Below are 20,579 nucleotides of genomic sequence, written 5' to 3'. Positions count from 1 at the left end.
GCCCCACACAAAAAAGTAGCAACTTGCAGTTGGTAGAAAAGGCTTCAACTCCTTTATTTGGCAGGAGTCCACTTACAGGTGATCTGCCTCTTAACGAGCTGGCGTCCTGGCTGTGGCCCACTGGAAGTAATTATTCTCTCTCTTACCATGAGCTCATAGTCAGATGAAAAATCCAGAAATGCAACATACAAAGACATGTTCTTTGCTGCTGCATCCTTTAATTTTTCTTCTGTTTTCTTTTCTTCTTTTCTCTTGTTTTATACAGGGATATTTGTAATTTAATACGTACTACTATTTTAATTCTAATTTTGTGAAAAGTCGAGTTCTTTGACTAAAACACAATAAATAAATAAATAAATAAATAAATAAATAAATAAAGCAAAGTCCCCAAGATCTCTCCTGTCCCCCTCAGATTGTATGTGTCTCCTACGCCCCTGGAGAGAGGAAACATCCGAGAGACTGGACTGCATGAAAAGTGAAGACTTTGAATATTAAACAAGTGCACACTGTTTAAAGGGTAAAGTCTGAGAGATTGGAGTTGCATTATAACTCCAGGGGGAAATCTTATGCTTGATCCTGTTCGGAAATCAGAATTTTGAATATGGTCCAGTGCAAATCTTATGTTTGTTCCAACTTAAGAGTTTTTCATATGAGAATTACTGTGTGCCTCTTTACAATTAATGTGGTGCTTTAAAGATGGTGATAAAGTAGCAGTAATTTTGCTAACACCACTTTACTGCTGAATTACCAAACTGCAATTCTACACGTTTGGCGATAAAGTGGATGATGTAGGTAAAGCCTTTACACTACCTTCAAAACACAGCAGATTTAATACAAAATATAACAACAGTAAATCCACTGAGAATCCCCATGTAATCCTATCGACTGGGGATGTACACCATATTACCACAAATTCACAATCCCATGGAAATGCCACAGGACCGAGTATTGGTAACATTAAACAAGTTTGTCAGTAATTTGGTGGATTTACCGCTGGATTACCGCCATGCTCGCATTGAAGCCCTTTGGTTGATGCAATCAGCACACTTCCACTGATGTAGGTTACCTCTTCTCTGAATTTATAATCTTGATTTGAGTCAATTTCTTTGATTACAAATAATTAGAGCCAAAAGAAGCAGATAGAACCAGGCCCCTTTGATGCTCTTTAATGCTTTAATGCGGACATACAGTTGGGTGTGTTATTTATTTATTTATTGATTTTGCAGTTTATATAGCGCACCGAACCGTGGGGCATCTGGGCGCTGAACTTTACATGAATCCAAGACAGGGTTACACAATAAACTATGTACAACAACGTAGAGGGTAAGAAATATACATTTCTCAACGGACTAATGCTTTCACTTCTTGGGTCTGTGTTTGACCTCGTAATCGCCGGTCATTATCCGGTAGCTCCATTCAGCTTTACATTCTCCTGAGGTCGATACAACGAGTTTGGGTAAAAATAAACGTCGATCTGTCTATAGCATTGCAATAAACCTTTGGGGTGAACATGCACTCTACAACTGCAACTGTCAAGTAGGTGCAACGTGTGGAGGGGTAGACCTAGCCTTCGTTATTGTTTTCTTATGAAATACGTTGCTAAATACATGTGAAAGTTACACCTTATGCTGACATTTTAATGAAGTAATTTATGCTAATATTATTTTCCTTAGAGAATAACCGGTTCATTAACAAAATATAAAAGGTAACACATGAAGGATCTTCTGAGTACAATCCTTTCCCTTAATTTCACCAGCTGGCAGATTCTTTTGTAGATTAAATATCATTGACATTAGCATTTGCTTAATAAGGAAAGTGTTTGACTGCCTTATTTTCAGTTCCTCTCATATGCTAATGATCTGTCTTCACAGGAGAAATGGAATTTGCATTGTTGATCTTCCCGTCACTAAACAAGCAGCATCTCTGTGTTGTTCTTTCGGATGATGTTAACTGTGAAATTTCCTAAATGAAAGGCCCATATTAGCAATAAAATATTGCATCAAATCACAAGTGGCAAATTGGTGTTCAAGCGCATTTCTTTACCTCACCTCAAGTGAAACATTCCTCACAGAAAGAAAAATATTGGGCCTGATTCTAACAGAAATGAATCTCAGGAAAACCCATCAATTCTGTTGTCCTTTGGAATGTGCAGGTGTGGAGAACGCACGGGAAACCTTGCTAGTTAGACGGACCTGTCATTTAGGGCAGTAGGCAGCCCTGTCTCCATGAAAGCATTAGCTCTGAATGCACACATCCATTGGCTCCATCCCAGAAATGGGTATAGGACTTCAGGCCTCACGTACACCTCTTATGCTAGGAGCAATTCTGCATGGCAGGCCTCAGGAAATTACAGACCTATGACCAGAAGTAGGGCGGTGTACAGTTCAGTAGACTTCTGTGTGTGGCAATTGATAGGATGACACCGATTCTGTTTCTGCATTGCAGCCCATGGGGAAGGAGCAAGTGGCCATGGTGAAGGTGCAAAGTATACCTGGAAATGGCAACTACATTTAACACCTGCCCTCCTAAAATGTCCATGCCTATTGCTCAACACATGTCACAGCGGGAGTATGCATAATACAAATATATTGGGGAATGCTTCACCATCACAAAAAGGGGTGATGCATGTATAATGATACTTTCAGCACACTGCGATTGTTGTAGCCGTATTTATTCCATCTGCACAGGCAGGCAATCAGTCATGGGTAAGAAGACCACAGGAGCCAGTGTACCCCTCCAACTCCACGCCAACCACTCTCCCCTATTTCAGTTCATAGCAAGCCAGGCTCTGGAATGTCCTGCCCTGCTTATTCTTAATGGAATGATCAGTGGCCCTTCTAATCATAACAGCATAGGCTATAGAATGGCCCGCCCTGCTTCCTTATGATAAGCATGGCCACTTATTCTTTCCAACTCCACATAACTCACCTCCCCCATTCACAGCACAAGAGAACCACCTACCCCATGTTGACCTTCTTAGCAGTTCACCACTCTCTCTTTATTCCACACTCTCCCATCTTCAATGACCACAGCATTATCAAATGCACTCTTCACACTTTTTGGGCACAGAACCTACTGGGTTCCTTGGGCACCATTCTTGTTTTTTTTTATTTTATTTTTTATGTGCACCACCTCCCCTTCCTGACACTCTCGCTTCCCTATACTCTTTAACCTACATCACTTTCATTTTCTCAGCCTTACCCTACCAACCCCCTTGATCTTTGCGCATCCCATTCCACAAACCCTGCCCAGACTCCTGGCATAAGTAGGGCCTTCCTCTGCCCCAGACTGCAGGAAGGACCATGTACAGCAAGAACAAAGTCCTGGAAGTCTTCCTTCCATGACTCCCACTAGATGCTCCCGAAGGTTAGGCAACAATTGTAGAGGTAGATTGCTCATTGCGGCGCCTTAGCAGTGCCTTTGCTGTTGAACCTGCTGAATATCTGGAGAGCACTGGACCAAGGTTTAGTCTCACCAGCCCAAAAGTCACACTATTCCAATGCCCATGGCCTTGGCTAAAGTGTTTGCATTCCCCCATAATACACTGCAATCTGCCTTGACTAAATCAGGGCTGTTGCCACTCTGAAAAATGGCCTCAGCGTGGACACATGGCCAGTTTATGCAGCCCTTATACTATTTCTCCCAATGGCGAGTATGACCGTCTTGCGGAAATACCTGCAGCCTGTGCAGTGTGGCGACATACACAATCCCTGTGTGCTAGGCCTCATTTCATGCTCAGCCTTTACTCACCAGTGGAGACTTTGGGTGTGTGAGCCACCACAGCGAGCAGTCACGTGTCTTGGCAGCGTTGCCCCATTGCTTCTGCTTTGATTGGAGCCTGCAGTGCCATGGTTGCTGCCTGCCACATCCACCTAGCTGACGTTGCTAATGATCCAACAACAATGATACAGTCATTAATTCAAAAGACACTTAAGGAAGTTGTTTCTAATGAATGCATTACAGAAAAACAAAACCCCTTTTTGACAACGGATTATCCATTAATGTATGTAATTTAGGTCTTAACCAAAATCCATTAAGGCATGATTAATCCTCCAGGGTGATCTATCATTGCTGCCACAGAAAGTGTTTTAAAGCCTTTTGCAAAATATATAGATTGTATAGTACAGCCTCTGATACAAAATAGTGACACTTACTTAAAAGATACAGGACGTCTCTTGCATTTATTTTTTATCTTTTGAAATATTTCAAAGGGAATACACATTATTTACAATAGACGTAGTAAGCCCCTATACCTACATTTCAACTTATGATGGACTGGAGGCAATGGAATGGCTTCTACTCAAGTCTGAGTAAATTGGTGGGAACAGATCTTTATTTTAACTTTACTTAAATTGGTATTGAACATCAGTTTGATGAGAAATATTTACAGATTTCGGGGATTCTGTGGGGGCAAGAATGGCCCCCCGCACCTGCTAACACTTTTATGCATTACTTGGAACATGAACATTTGCTACAAAATTCACTATTCCAGGACCGTTAAGTCAATTATAAAATATGTATTGACAATATATTTGGGGTTTCAAAGGGAATTGAGCCAGAATTTCAACAACATTTTGAGTTTATGAATGGCATTCACACTTGTATTAAATTCACAAGTGAACACAGTAAAACTGACATCCATTATCTTGATGTCAAGTTGTATGTACAACAGGCAACAATGCATACAACTATCCACACAAAACCAAAAGACTGCAACAATATACTGATAGGTAACAGTTTTCACACAAAAGGCATAAAAAAAGGAACCCCATATGGTCAATTACTACATTATAAGAGGATTATATCCAATGAGGATGAATTTCAAACAAAGAAACTTGAGTTAAAAAAATGAAGCAAAATACATTACAATGAAAGTTTTCTATCTAGAGCGGAAAAGAAAGTCGATAAACTCAGTTGTAAAGAGCTACTACAAGAAGACAACAAAAAGGGTGCACCTTATTTAGTACCACTTTTTCACAACAAGGTAGACTAATAAAGAGGAGAATCACTCAAAATTGGAAAATCTTACACTCCGTCCCAGTTAAAACAATGTTTTGAACAGCCACCAGTGTTCGCTTATAAAAAGAGTAATTCTCTCCAAAATAGTTTAGTGCACGCTATGCAAAGCAGGGACTCTAAACAAAAAGCAACCTTTAAGTGTACGCATTAATTGTAATAATATAATTAAATGTAAAAGGATTCAACTTGCAGACACTGGAGAAAACATAACATTACACCATTCTTCTTCATGCGATTCATGACCGATATGAAACAGTACTGTATTATAAATGTATATGGCATTGACATTTAAGAACATATTTGTGACTAGATTTTCTGTGAGAATCTGTAACGCTCCAAGATGGGCCCTGAATTAGTCCAGGTTAATGCTTGTGACTTAGCAAGTAGTATACACAGGAGGTGGACATCCCATTATTATGGGTTATCTTCAATGCAATTCCAATGAACATCATTGAATATTTCGTAGATATGAGAAGGGATAAAAACTAGTCTCAGGCATTAACTCAGTTATTTATAACAAGCACTGGACATAGTAACACTTTCCAAATGGCATTCATTTTGCCAGAGAGAACACCATGGCCTTCTAGTGAGGTAATTATCATGAGACCTAATTAAGATCCAAGTCTTGGTGATCTTCGTGATCTGTGAGCATTTTACTTTGCATTGTGTACATTATATTTACATTTGTCATAGTGGGAATTACATTATTTGTCACAGGGATTTTGTCCACTCTTCGAAGAGTTGACAACGCAGTGATGGGATTAGATATCGAACATTAGAGTATAGGCAGATTATCCCACCTTCACACAACCAGGTGGGTAGACTATCTATAAAGAGGTCAAAATTCCATATTAATTCTCTCGTTGTAGATAAATAAATACAAGCTAAATGTAGTGTATGTTTTGTAGACTAATTGGATGGTAGATGTCCCTGAATGTGGAAATTCTAACATCCAAAACACGCTGGACCAATAATTCAGAAACCATCTAATTTGGTGGAGATTCAGTGGAATATAACTCTATAAACCTGTAACCTTACGTACAAGACACAATATTTTTTGGGTTATCACTTTCAGAAGCATATTGAAGATTCAATGAAGCATGAACAAAATGTTTTTGAAAATTGTCAAAATCATAGCTGGTACTACATGAGCCACAACTGAACTTTGAAAAGATTTCAAAATGTAAAATATATGTTCAATTATTAAGAAAATTGTTTAGAGATCCCTTATTACTGAAAGTAAATAGCTAGGATACTGGCTCGTAGTAGTGTGCGGGAGATCCACTCCAGGGTGAGGAGTTGAATAGGTCCTAGTGGACTGCCCCCTTGCCATGTCCTTGCTGGCACAGACGGCTGATCATTCACTGCACAGTCCCATTTCTTGAACAGCAGCCATGCCTGGGGAGGCACTGCGGCGCAGCACTATTGCTCCTTCCCTGGCTGGCTTTCCTCTCCTCTTCTCATCAACAGAAGCATGACCCTTACCTTGGGTAGCATTCCTCTTCACTACTTGTCATGCTCATCGGCAAGCAGTGAAGAGAAACGTCACTCACAAGAAGAGTAACAGTCCTGTTGGCGTTCCTCTCCACTGCTCACCAAAAGGACCATTACTCTTCCCATGGGTGATGTTCCTCTTCACTGCTCATCATGCTCATAGGTGAGCATGGCACCACTTGCAGCTTCTCACACCCTGCCACGGAACCTGGAAGGATGTCCTCCAACAACATGCTCCTTGTGAGTCTACTTGGTTCCTCGTTATTTCCATGGATGGATGTATAATGACACTCTTGGCACTTTTCCATCAATAAACACAAGCAATCAGCCATCGGTAAGGGAGACCCCCCAGCAGTTCGCATCCTCCTTCAGCTCCAACCCAGACTCTGAAATGTCCTTTCATGCTTATTCTAAATGGAATGACCAGAGGATCTTCTATTCATAACAGGGGATGCTACATATTGCCCTGCCCTGTTTGCTCATGATTAGAATGACCACTGGTCCTTTGCAACTCCATATAACAATATTTTTTTACCTTGAAGTTCTTAATGCGTCAGAGAAAACTCCATCGTCAATCACATTGAAATCTTCAATCTCATCTTCTGCCTTTATGCTTACTCTTTCCCCCATACTCGCCCATTATTTCAGTTAGTTAACCAAATTATGTCTCCTCAAGCTCCTATGCCTTCTTCCCCTTTGTCACTTTCTCCAGTTGACTTTGCCAATTACTTTACAACTAATGTTTCTCATGTATATTCAGCCTGTGTTCCACTTTCCCCTTTTTCATTTCTTTAACCCCTTCCTCTCATCTTTCTGAATCAGATACCACTATTGTCCAGTCTTAAGCTCACCATGCTGTCTCTCTTCATAACCCTATAACATCCTATGATGTTCCAAAGGTTTATCCCTTGCTCTTTTCTTTTCTAACTCTCGGTAATATCTCCCCCTCCACCTCAACCTTTCTCTTAGAATGTGCAGATGTTATTAGTATTGCTAATCTATTAAAACCCCCTTTTGACTCTTCTGTTGCATCTAATTTCCACCCTATTTCTTATCTGCCTTTAATCTCAAGCGTTCTAAAACATTTGTTCTATGCTGTCATCCATTCCCCAGCCATTAATCTAATTTCTACCCGTCTCATTCCACTGAAACTGCTCTATTTTCTCTCACTTAGCATTTACTTCCTGCTCATCACTCTACAGTTAAATACATTCTAGTCCTTGTTGGTCTTTCTGTGACTTTTGACTGTTTACTTTTTTACGGTTTACTGTTGATCAGCTGATCACCCGACTCTTTTCACTCTCTCATACTTACATGATCAGAGTGATTTAACCTCCTGGACTAGCCAGATATCCTCTGCTTCTCCTCTCCATTTCAGAGGCCCTCAAGTCTAGGCCATTGGTTCTCTCCTTTTCTCTGTTTATACTATTTCTCTCTCAACTATTATCTCTTTTTTCAACCTTTATTGTCGTTGCTAAGGTGATGACACTCAGATTTTGTTTTCATTTCCTTTAGTTGGGCTATCTTCATTCTTCACGTTCTGCCTTTCTTTTTACGATGCAGTCCTGCATGACTTCTCATTTTATTCATCTTTACCCCTGCACAGCTAGGGTCATATTATTTTCTGCATCATCTATTCCATCTCCTATGCCCTCTCTTCATTTTCCCCTTTCCCTTCTTTACTTCTCTTCTTCTATAAGAATTTCCTGGCATTATTTTTGTTTCTACTCTTGCTTTTCTCTCCATATTTAAAACTGTGAGTAACCAAGAATGAGACACGGACACAGAGAGCTTGTAATTTTGGCTATAAACTTTTATTCAAAATACAAAGGGGTTTGAAAATGCCTAGCTGCATTTTTGGTTGACATAGGGAATACACACTAAGAGGTATTTTCCTACCTCAACCAAAAACTAAGGGTGTGTCCCGTGTCAAGATGTCCAAAGCAAAATGTCCTGTGTCCGAAATCTTATCCTAGCCCTCACAATCTACAAGTAACTCTAATGTGAGAAGGATAATGTCTTTGGGCTTAACAGTACACAAATGTTCAGGATCAAATGAAAAATGTAACTCCAATACAAAAGTTCACAGCTCCAGGGGATGGCTCCCTTCCCACGGTTTCTCTTCACCGCCACAATGAATCGATTACACAACCAAAGGTCTTTATAGCCCAAGAGGATAACTAACTCCTCTTGTCATCGCAGTTCACTCTCGGGGAGCTGCCTCCCTTCCCCAGGTCTCTTTACAACACCTATAAACTCCTAAATGTATGAGTCTTTATTGGGGGGGTTCTCCAGTCAACAAAACAACTTAGACTTTACTTTACCTGGTGTACTCTCTTGCCAGGACTTTCTTCTGCGGCTTCTTTGTGCACTTACAAACTAGACTTTGCCTTGTATACTCTCCTGACAGGGCTTTTCTCGTGTGCACTTGCAAAGTTGATGTTGCCTGGTATACTCTCCTGCCAGGGCTTTTCTCATGTGATTCAATTTACACACTTGCAAACTTGACAGTGCCTGGGATACTCTCTTGCCAGGGCTTTCCTCATATGATTCACTCTACACACTTGCAAACTTGACTTTGCCTTGCATTCACCTTGTTGTATTCTTCTAGCATGCATTTTGTTATTATTCTGAAAACGTTGGGTTTCAAATTCCATTTCATTCACTTTTCTTGTTTTCATCTGTCCTTGAGAGGTTTCTGGAGAGCCACAGTGTTCCAGTTTCCCTTCTCTGCACTGGTTGTTTTCATGTTGCAAAGTATTTTGTTTCTAATCTTTTCTTAGCATGCCTATTGATCTACAGTACCAATGGGTCTTCTGCATTGCCAAATGGCACGTCTTCTCTCAGTCTTTATCTCTTCTGCCTGTCTTCTGTCCAGTCTTTCTTACTGTGATTCCGGCAACTCTCTCTATTTCCGGGCTACCTTGTGACACATGTATTCTCTTTAACTTTCTTTGAATTGTAATTGTACACTGGGCCAGCCATATGCACAGGGCGTTGCAGGTTGAACCCAGGGCACACAGCTCACAATGCCCCTTGCACAGTAATGTAAGGGAATATTCCTACACTCTATTATAGGTACAAACTGTGAGTCCATGCCCATTCATGATGAGTACAAGTGGCCCATGCACACCCTTACCTGTGGTGCCGTATCCACCCATGCCACAGCAGCAATCCCATGTGCAGTCAGCGGACGCATGACATCCACCTCAATAACACAGTGTGCATGAACAGGACAAATAATACATGGCATGCAATTGAAAGGACGGACACCCATCACTCATTGCATGGCCCTAGTGCTCACAGGAATGCCCACAGTGTGTAATGGTTGAATAGTCTGATTCTGCAGACCTACGCATGGTACAAATGCCTGATATTGTCATACAGTCCCATGCAGTTGACTCAGGATACCCGCAGCTCACCTGGCTGATGACCCCAGTATGTGACCCTAGAACACCACATGAACATGCCTACAACCATGCACACAGCTGGACACACATCTGCATTGAACGTGCTTTTGGACTTTTACTTCACGGCATCTGACTCAGCCAGAATGTGCCCCTGCCTCCTGATGCAGACAGGCAACACCCAGGGGTTGATGATGACGAATACCAAGTGGCCAGAGCCAGGCCTGATGCACACAGGGATGGGGGGAGTGAGGGGAGGCTGGCCAGATAGGCACTGATTGACAATTATTTTTGACACAGTGACTGGACCTAATACACTACCTGGACATATTTTTGATTAAAGAGCACTACTACACAATCATGAATGTCCTTGCATTTTTTCTGATTTCAACGGCTTTTAATAAGATTGAACCAAACCCCATACACCTCCTCCCCCAACAACACACCAGCGCACATGCCCCCTACCCCTACCCCCAACAACTCCACAGCACGCAACCCCCCTTCCAACCATATGTCCATATAATGGCCTCTTAGGTGGATAGAGCACATTGTATTCATTGGGGACTTGGCCGCTTGCTGCATGTACTGATAGTGGGAGAGCGCTGTTGCAGCCGATGCTGTATCCTCTAGCATGGGGTTTCCTGTTGGGACTCCTCGGTGGGGGTGGTGGCGATGGAGGGGATGGAGGCGTCTGAATGGATATGCTGCCAGAGGAGGTTGTTAGTGTCCCTCGTCTGTTCTGCAAATGCAGCTAGGCACTCATATAACTTCCTTACCCTTTGACCGAAACTGGTGAGGGATGCTGTGCATATCTCAACCACCATCCTGGTGCAGGCATTGTCCATGGCCACGGTTTTAGCTGCACTGCAGATGACACAGCTGACGGCCTTAATGTGCCGATTGTGTGCTGTGGCGAGGCACTCGATTTTCTCCTAATTTGCCTGCATTACATCCCGTCTCCCCATCACGGAAGCTATGGGACCGGTAAGGGTGGGTAGGGTGATTATTACTGGCGGGACTGTCCTGCCTGGTGGGGCTGTCCTACCTGGGGGGACTGTCCTGCCTGGGGGACTGTCCTGCCTGGGGGGCTGCCTGAGGTGGAGGCATTGGACGGGGTGTCCTTGTCAGCCAATGGGCTTTCTCGCGACATGAAATACAACAGACTAACACCAGAGCCGTTTACCTGACATGTGCCAACACAAGGGTCAGGCAAAGTCAGCCAATTGGCCAGAGTCACACGAACCTTCCCCACAGGGATAAAAGGTGGAGCTTGAGAGCACACTACGAGCAAGGCAGACCGCACAACGAGACAGCTATCCCAGGGAGGTAGTTCAAGAGGAGGAAAAAGGTGTCGAGAACCGAAGGGGCAACAAGGGGAGAAGCGGCCTTCGACCGATTAGTTGAAACATGCGTCGAAACATGTGTCTGCTGTGAAAAGAATAAATCACCATGCACATATTGGATGGCTACATCTATTTTGATTATGTTTATTTGATTATGATTATGTTTTGGGACTCAAATTAATTTTAGAGTATTGAATACTGGAACAGCAAGTCTGTTTGCGCAGTCCAACTACACACCCAAATCTTTATTGCCACCTGACAACATATATGAGAGCCCTCCATCTAAAACAGAAGTCTTCGATCTGCAGCTCTCCAATTTGTTTGGATTACCTCTACGTTGACCCAGGACCATTGACTATGCTGAATAGTCTGGATGGGAGTTGTATCTAGTTGCTAACCTGCCTACCCCAGTCCATCGAGCATCACTTACTAACCTGATAGCTCTACTTATTATTACTGTCTATATCACCATGCCTTCCACACTGCCCTCAGAGTGCGCAGGAGCCTCTCATATGCAACTTATCTCTAAATCCCCCTGTAGCACAGCTCAGAGAAACCTTAGACTCCGGGCACGACTACCTAAAATATTCGAACCTGTTAACAAATATAACATCAACTTGGATCACCCTTGACCAAAAGGTCCTTTGGAAACCACCTCTATTCCCAGCCGCAAACCCCCCCCTTAAAAGAAATAAGACCACCACCAACCGATTTACCACTGCTAACTGGAGTCCTACACTACTGCCAGAATCTGACCTGAAAGGTGCTTTAATCAACGCATTTTTCATACCTTAATCTCACTCCCGCTTCTTGCAGTTTGGTGAGGACTGTTCTCAATGTGGCATCGTGGGTCTGTTCATCCCCTGCATAGACAAGGATGTCATCCTGGAAATAGGCCACGTTTCTGACGTTCTGTAGTAGAGCATCCATCATTCATTGAAACGCTGAGGCAGCTGATGATGAGCCGAATGGCATCTTGGTGAACTGGTACGTGCCAAACGGGGTGATGAAAGCGGTGAGAGGTTTGGACTCCTTGTGCAATTGTATTTGGTGGTACGCGTTCCTCATGTCCAGTTTAGAGAATATTTTGACTTCCTTCATCATGAGGATCAATTAATGCTCGGCAGTGGGTAGCTGTCCGTGATAACTTCCAAGTTTAGGCTGCGAAGATCGATGCAAACCCTTAACTCTTGTGAGTTCGGTTTCTTTATAAGTACGACTGGGCTCAGCCACTCAGAAGCTTCGATTTCTTCAATGACGCCATCCATCCTCATTCTGTCCAATTGACTTCTGAGTGTGTCTCTCGCAGTTGCTGGTACTGGCCTTACTCTGTGTTTGGCTGGGACCGCATTGGTTTTGAGCAATATTTTGTGGACAAAGCCCTTGATGTGTCCTGCCTCCTCCGAAAATAGTTTAGGATAATCTCCTTTAGCTACTGGCGTACTCCTCCCACTGACTGACAGTACCTGATCTTCCATGCTGGGGTCCAGTCTGATTTTCAGCTTAGCCTGGTCGTTCTATCCTAATACCGCTGGGCCTTCTTGACTGAAATAGACTTTGGTGGTGGTCTCTCTTCCTTTAAACTCCACTTTCCCTTTGATGTAGCCCAGTAGGTCTACTGACGCCCCGCCAAAAACCGTAGGCCTGTGCCGTGTGGTGAGCACTTGGACTTTTTCTGTCCCCATCATCTCTTTGTACGTGCGCAGGGGTATTATGGTGAGATCAGAACCTGAATCAGCCATGACTCTTGTTTCCAACCCATTGATCTTGATTGCACAATGGGGTTTTTCTCTTCTGGCCCGTGGGCTGTTCACCATGATAACTGTAGGTCTCCCTTCGTCTTCGGAGGACGATTCCCTCTCCGTGTTGTGGTCAGTGTTTACGCTCATGATTTTCTTGTTGCGCCAACGACACACATTAGAGAACTGACCAATTTTTTTGCATACCGAGCACTCTTTGTCTCTGGCCGGGCACTCTCTGTCGAACGCTAGGTGTTTCGTGCTTGTGCACCTGTGGCATTTCAGTGGTTCTTTCTTCCCCCATTTCCCTTCTCTCGTGTCGGGAACGCCACTGCTTGTATTTCGGCAGGACTGTGGCCTCCTGCGAGTTCTTTCCTTCTCCCGGCCGTTTCCTCGACCGCTCTCGCTATTTCAATCGCTTTATCCAGCAGAAGTTCCTTCTCCAAAATGAACTTGTCTTGTACTTTCCTGCTGTTGGTGTGAACCACCAGCATGTCGCAGATGAGGCTCTCGGCATTGTTACCAAAGTTGCAAAGCGCCACCAGTTTGCGCAGCTTGGTAACATAGTCATCAACGGGTTCTGAGGCTTCCTGCTTGCGGCTTTAGAACCGGATTCTGTGCAGGACCGTATTCTCTTTGCTGGCGAACCTTTTAACAATCCTTCTTACGGCCTCCTTGAAAATGTCGTCGTTGTCACCTGCCACCGGCTCCGGGGTGAGACTTTCGAACACCCTCTGCCCTTCGACGCCCAGGGCATTAAGTAACATCGCCCTGCGTCTCGCCGCCGAGTAGCCCGCACCGCCCAAGGCCTCTACATATGTCGTGAACAAGGGTTGCCATTGTGGCCACGGAATGGCAGGTCTACCTGGAGTTTGCAGGAAGGGCGGTGGTGGTGTCGCTCCTTGCATGGTTCTGCGCGGGTTTCAGTGGTAATCCTCGTCGCCAATTATGTTGTATAATTATCTCGACAGATAACAGGAGGCGTCTTGGCTTCTTTGATGTCCTTTTATTTAACAGTAGACATCGACTTTATCTTTAACAGTATAATGAAAGATTGTCAATGGGCAAGAGGCCCTTAAACTGTGGTTAAGCTAGTACATAGTTATTAGGTCTCTGGGGCCTGTGCTGGAGAGAAGCACACAGGACGCGTCCGTCTCCTGTCCTCTGCTCCCTCGTTATCTGCGGTACGAGCGCGGGGGCGGCACTTCCGGCCGCGGGCGAGATCTCGCGAGACCTCTACAGTTTCTCCTGCACTATGTACCGGAATTGACAGATTATCCGTGGGCAAAAGTGTTCCACTTGCAATGGAATGTTGGAGAGATACTTGTGCCAGATTCAGATGGAGCAAAGAGTAAACAGTAAGCAATCTCACCAACAGTATCACAGCTGCATCCACTGTCACAGGGGTCTGAAAATCCTACCTTTCAGCTAAACCTTTAGCAGGAGTGTCTGATACTGAATTAGAAATGCTTCATCGAATGCAACAGACTGAGCTCAAGGGGAGCTCACTTGACAATTAAGAGATTATAATTGGGTGTTCTCTAAATGGTGGAGATTGTTGCCTTTCAGCGGCGTGTCCTTGATATATTGCTGGGTGTGTAGGTACCGACTGAGCAATTGCATATATTAAAGTAGCTGTGGTTGTGGTTGTAGGTTTCAGCTTAACTACTCTATCGTGCCTTCCCAAAGAGTGTAGTAACTGACTCTTTGTGATGAATTGACTTTTGTCCTGCATGTGTACAGGGATGAGCAGAGCCTAAAGTCTCCCACACTTCTACAAACCAAGAAACAACACAATCATAAAAGTGAACGTGGCCTGTGGTTGAGTTTTGTTCAGTAGCAACCCAAACACCGAAGTATAACATTCCACAATAAAAGAATGTCCAATCAAGCTTCTATAAAAATATATATACTTTAGTTAAGCACACATACAATATTAACTAACCAGAAAACACTGCAAAAACCCACCCCTATCCAAGCAACACATAATAAGCAGCACTCTGGGTAATGAGACTGTGGAAGGACAAGCAATTCAAGCTCTCAATGTTAAAAAAAAAAAAAATACAAATGTTCTTGTGGTTGCAAAGGGGATTAAAATGACCTATCAGTCTCTAGGGCCCACACATAGACATGGGGTTAAGGGGGCATGTATTGTCAATAATACCTTTTCAGGTGTCTTGGTGGTTTGATAGCATCAAACCAGACTTCTTGATGAGGTTGCATGGTTCTATTCAGTTCGAGGATGCAGTGGTCGCAGTGATCAAGCGGCAAGCTGTTGTTGAGCCGGGGTGCAATTGACGGTGCAGTTTGAAACGTTTCTCAGGCTGTGTTGATCAGGAGGCCAGCAGGTTCAATTCAGGAGTCCAGATTTGACGGCAGCGAACTGGTAGCAGGATACGAAGGTGAGTTGGTTCAAAGAGGGGGCGTGAAGGCCGCTGTTCAGATTGATTTACGGGCACGATTATGAAGAAGCTGCCTCTTTGACCAAGGGAGAGACAGCAGCATTTCTTGGTTTGAGCTGAGGCAATGGAATTCTTCTGCTGGCATGATGCAGCAGTAAACAAGTTTGAAAACGGTGAATTGAGGTTCGAAGAACGATGAATGCCAAAAGCAGCTCTGGAATGTACTGTAGTGAAAAGGGTGGAAACTTCCCCCAAATGTACAGAGCTCTCCCCATCTTCACTAACCCTGCCCCCTTTATTTCTCAATCAGATCAAAGGCCCCATTGGCATGCAGCACCCTGGTGTGAGGCTACTCATTCTGATTAGGTGTGCTCCTTTGATACCTGGGCCCAGGACAGCAACCTGTTGAGTGGCTCCCTATGTGGTGAGGGTGATACCTACAAAATAAAGTAAGGGAGGATATAGTAATTCGATATTGGCAGTAGTACTCAGGAACCCAACCTATACACAGTGCCTAGTAGAGGTGGAGGAGCCTCAAATGACAAATGATACCTACTCTCACAAAGAGGTCAAGGAAAAGGCGTGGCCATTCAGGTTCCCGTCCTGTCAATGTGGTAGGACCAGCTTGTATGGCCAGAATACACATCACCTTCCACAGCTGAGCTGATTCAAGGGCGTTGACACATGTGTGATATCAAATTGGATGTGACTGCAATTATTATGAGCAGTTCAATGCACCATGCACTAGCTCAGGCATGGCTTACTTTAGAGTTTATCCTGCCACAAGCGTGGACTACCCATAATATTAATATATTTTGGAACAAGGATGCACATCTTAAATGCCACCCCTGAAGTGCAGTGACTTTGGCTATCACTTCAGCGGTCAAGAGGGCACCTGTGACTGAACCTGTTGTGTGCCACTGTAGGGCAGGTGCTGCAATCAGGCTACTGATGCAGCATTACAAAGGTGTACATTATGCTTTTGTCATGGTGTTTATAAAAGAGGAATCTGATCAACAGATTACCCTTTCAGAGATGTAATTACCTGCATCATTTTATTTATTAATTTATAAATTAAAAAGATAGATGGCAATTCATCACATTCCTTCCCTGCCCAAATGTATAGATTTTCACTCTGAATCTCAAGCTCAACCTCCCCTGAGAGTCAGACAGGGTACGTGTAATGAAAAATGGAAGCTTGGCCAAGAAGAGGTTTGCTGGAGTAGTTTCAGTCATTGACTACATCCATCTACATTTTCCAGAAGAGTTGCAGGCTGTGAGAGATGAATGCGGCTTTGACTGCACACACATATTCTTACAGAGAAATCATCAACCCATACACTGAAAGGCTTGAACAACAACAGAGCTGGCTCAGCCCTTCATTCTCTCAAGGTTGATATACTATGTTGGGTAACAGCATCACCTATTATCACAAGGGTTATATGTTGGAGAAATACAGTTACTACTATATATGCAAAAACAATAACATTGTTATTAAAAATGGGTGATATTAGTTTTCAACTGATAATTTCCACTAATAATGATAAAATTCTGTGTCAGGGGTTGTGGCTAGGAAATGTCTGAACTGTCATTTTGTGAAATGAGTGGGGTCAGCGGAGTTTTTAGCATTGATGGTCAGAGCAGTTAAGGAAACCAAATTTCGAATAATAAATATGATAATAGTGATAGCAGTGGGATGACAGTCACTACTAGTAATATTGATGGATGTGATATTACATTATGGTAGTTAAAGAATTAGACACATCTGGGAATTTTAATATTAGTCAATTGTTTCATTGGGGTTGTTTGTTTGTTTGTTTATTTATTTATTGTGCGCACCGGACCCTGAGGTAGCAGGGCGCATGTGGTAAGAGGGCTTACAGCTTGGTTACAGAGGTTACAAATATACAGAGCATGGTAAAAACAATTTTGTTGGCTCCACAGGGTGAAGGTAAGGCAGTAGAGTACATATAAGAAGCGGTGAGTAGACAGCAAGTCTTCATATAGCTGACGTTTACATAATAGCAGATCTATATCAGGTACAGTGCATACAGTAGGTGCGTGGGGAGAATGTGGGTTACATAGCATTCTCGGTGAGCCATTTTATTGTGTTCTTTCTGAAGTTGTAGAACGTTTGGTCAGATCTAAGCGTGTGAGGTAGGGAGTTCCACAGTTGAGCTGCCCTGACTGGGAAGCTGGACCCTCCAATAGTGGTCAGTTTAAATCTGGGCACTAACAGGCAGTTGGGACTGACTGTTCTTGTTGATCTAGTGTTTTTTTTTCTAGTAAAGCGTTCTGTTAGGTAACAAGGGGCTTTGTTATTTAGACATTTGTGGATGAGGGAGGTAGATTTGAGGTTGATTTTTTCTTGGGTAGAGAGCCATTTGTGTTTCCGTCTTATTTCAGAAATAAGTGCTCTTCTGGAAATACTTAGGGCCGCTCTAAGTGCATTATTTTGGAGCACTTGTATTCTGTTAATGGTTTGTTTAGTTGCCCCTATGTAGAGGGAATTACAATAATCTAATTTTGATAGGATAAGGGCTCTGGATAGGATCAGGCAGCTGTCATCTGGCAGAAATTGTTTCCCGGCTCGTATTAATTTACATGTATAGGCCGTGGATGAGGCCAGTGAGTTTACCTGTTTGGTGAGGGATAGGGTCGAGTCGAGGTAGAAACCTAAAGTTTTTACTTCTCTGGCGACCTTCATAGTGTTCCCATCGATGATGAATGCTGAGTAATTTGGGTTGAGTTTAGAAATGCGAGGAGCGGTACCCATGATGATGAGCTTCGTTTTGTCATCATTCAGGCATAGGCCATGGTTGGCCATCCATGCCTGAACGATGCTATAGACTCTTTTCACCAGAGCCAGATCTTCACCATAATCCCCGGTAAGTGGTAGGAGAATCTGGGTATCGTCTGCGTAATTGGTATAGGTGATACCCAGATTATCAAGATCATCAAAGAGAGGCTTGGTGAAGATATTATAGAGTGTGGGCGAGACACAAGATCCCTGGGGCACTCCACAAGTAATGGGTATCGGGTCTGCTGCCGCTGAAGGGGAGAACACCCTCATGGTCCTGTCACTGAGGAAAGACTGTATCCAGACTATGGCCTCGCCTGAAAAATGGGCCGCAGAGTCCAAGTGACTGCACAGGACTCTGTGATCCACCAGGTCAAAGGCAGCTGAGAGGTCTAGTAGGAGGAGGAGTGCTAATTTACCCTCGTCTCTGAGTGAGTCTATTTGGGCCTTTAAGTCGATAAGGACGGTCTCTGTGCCATGTCGGAGGCGGAAGCCAGATTGGGGGGTGCCAAGGAGATGGTTCACCTCGAGGAAATTCTGAATTTGGGTGTATGCTACCTTATCTAGTATGTTTAGTAAAAATGGCACCGTGGTGATGGGCTTGTAGTGTGTGGGAATGTTGGGGTCCAGTGTTTGTTTTTTCAGGAGGGGGAGTACCCAGGATTCCTTTAGGTTGTGTGGGATGGTGCCAGTGGTAAAGGAGGCATTAATAAATTTGGTGATGAAGGGAGCTAGGTCTCTAGCGGCATCCTTGATCAGTTGTGCTGGGCATTGGTCGCCTTTGCAGTTGGATGGTTTGAGTCCAAGAATGGTTTTCTCTACCTCGATCTCTGAGACCTTAAAGAAGTTGAATTGGGTGAGTTCTTTAGGTTTAGGTATAAGGGTTTTTTTCAGGGGAATTTGGGTTTGGGATGATAATGAGGCTTTCTTTAGAGCAATTTCTGTTTGGAGGTTGGCTACTTTGTTGGTTAGTGCCAGCTGTATGTCTGTGCACCAAGTTATGTCTTTAATGGAGTAATCCTGTACTGCAATAGGGGTTTCTAATTCTTTTAGAATAGAGAAGAGCTCCTTCATACTGGAGTTGGCTTGGGTAATCCTATTATTGTACGTTTCTTGTTTGGCCAGGATGATATCCTTTTTGTATTGCGTTGAGATATTTATTAGATTAGTTTTATTTTCTGCGGTAGGATGTAGGTTCCATACCGTTTCGCATTTTCTTTTCTGTAATCTTAGGTTTTTTAGGTGGGGCGTGAACCAAGAGTTAAGATGCTTTTTTGGTTTACTGTTCCTAAGTTTAAGTGGAGCAATGCTGTAGAGGGCCGTGGTCATAGCGTTATTGAATACCTCTACTAGAAGGCCTGGGTCAGTATGGTCTGGTAAGGAGTTAAGCTTCGGTACGATATGGGGCAGAATTTTGTCTGCTGTGATATTTTTCTTGTTTCTAGTTAGTGTAGACGCTGCGAGGGGGGGTGTTAGAGCAGTGGGTCTTTTAGTATTGAGAGTGAAGGAGATTAGGTGGTGGTCAGTCCATATTTGTGGGGCAATGGAGGTAATGGATAGGTTGCAGTTGTGACTGGCAATCCAGTCCAGCATTCTCCCTTTGGTATGGGTGGACATGTTCACTTTTTGTGTGAAACCTAGTTCTGTCAGAGTGTTGGCTACGGCAGTGGCCTGGTGATCATTGATATCATTGTACCCTAGGTTAAAATCTCCTAGCACTAAGGTTTGTGAAAAGTTTTTTAGCTTCTCCGAGATAACAGTGGTAATATCTTCATTGAAGGTACTGATAGTGCCTGGGGTCTATAGAGGAGATGGATATTTAATGTTTGAGAACTGGCCGTGGGTAGCTTAATGGAGAGAGACTCGCATGATTTAAGGTTAGGTGTAGAAGTGACTCTCATAGAAAGATTTGTTTTGGCGATAATCGCTATTCCTCCTCCTCGTGCCTCTAGTCTATCAGCTCTGGGGATCGTATAGTTGTCTGGGACTGCTAGCATTAGTGCAGGACCTTCTGCCTCGTGGAGCTAGGATTCTGCAATGGCGATGAAGTCAAGGTCATTTTCTAGGATAGTGTCTGCTATGTCTGTAGCATGTGCGACTAGAGATCTATTCAAGGCGAAAGAAGTTGAGTATTTGGGGTACAAAATATCAGAGAAAGGCATAAATCCCAAACAAAATTTAATGCAGGCCATAACTAAAGCACCGGAACCCACCAACAAAGACGAAGTGAGGTCATTCCTCGGGTTGGCAGAGTACTATGCTAAATTCATTCCCAAATTCTTGGAAACCTCAGCGCCGCTCCGCGAACTCCTCAAAAAGGGATCGGAGTACACGTGGCAAGAACCCCAGAAGAAAGCGGTGGAAAGCATAAAACG

Source organism: Ambystoma mexicanum, chromosome 6q, assembly GCF_040938575.1.
Source record: "Ambystoma mexicanum isolate Mex_15411 chromosome 6q, UKY_AmexF1_1, whole genome shotgun sequence".
In the NCBI taxonomy this organism is placed as follows: Eukaryota; Metazoa; Chordata; class Amphibia; order Caudata; family Ambystomatidae; genus Ambystoma; species Ambystoma mexicanum.
Note: the sequence above shows the minus strand (reverse complement) of the source record.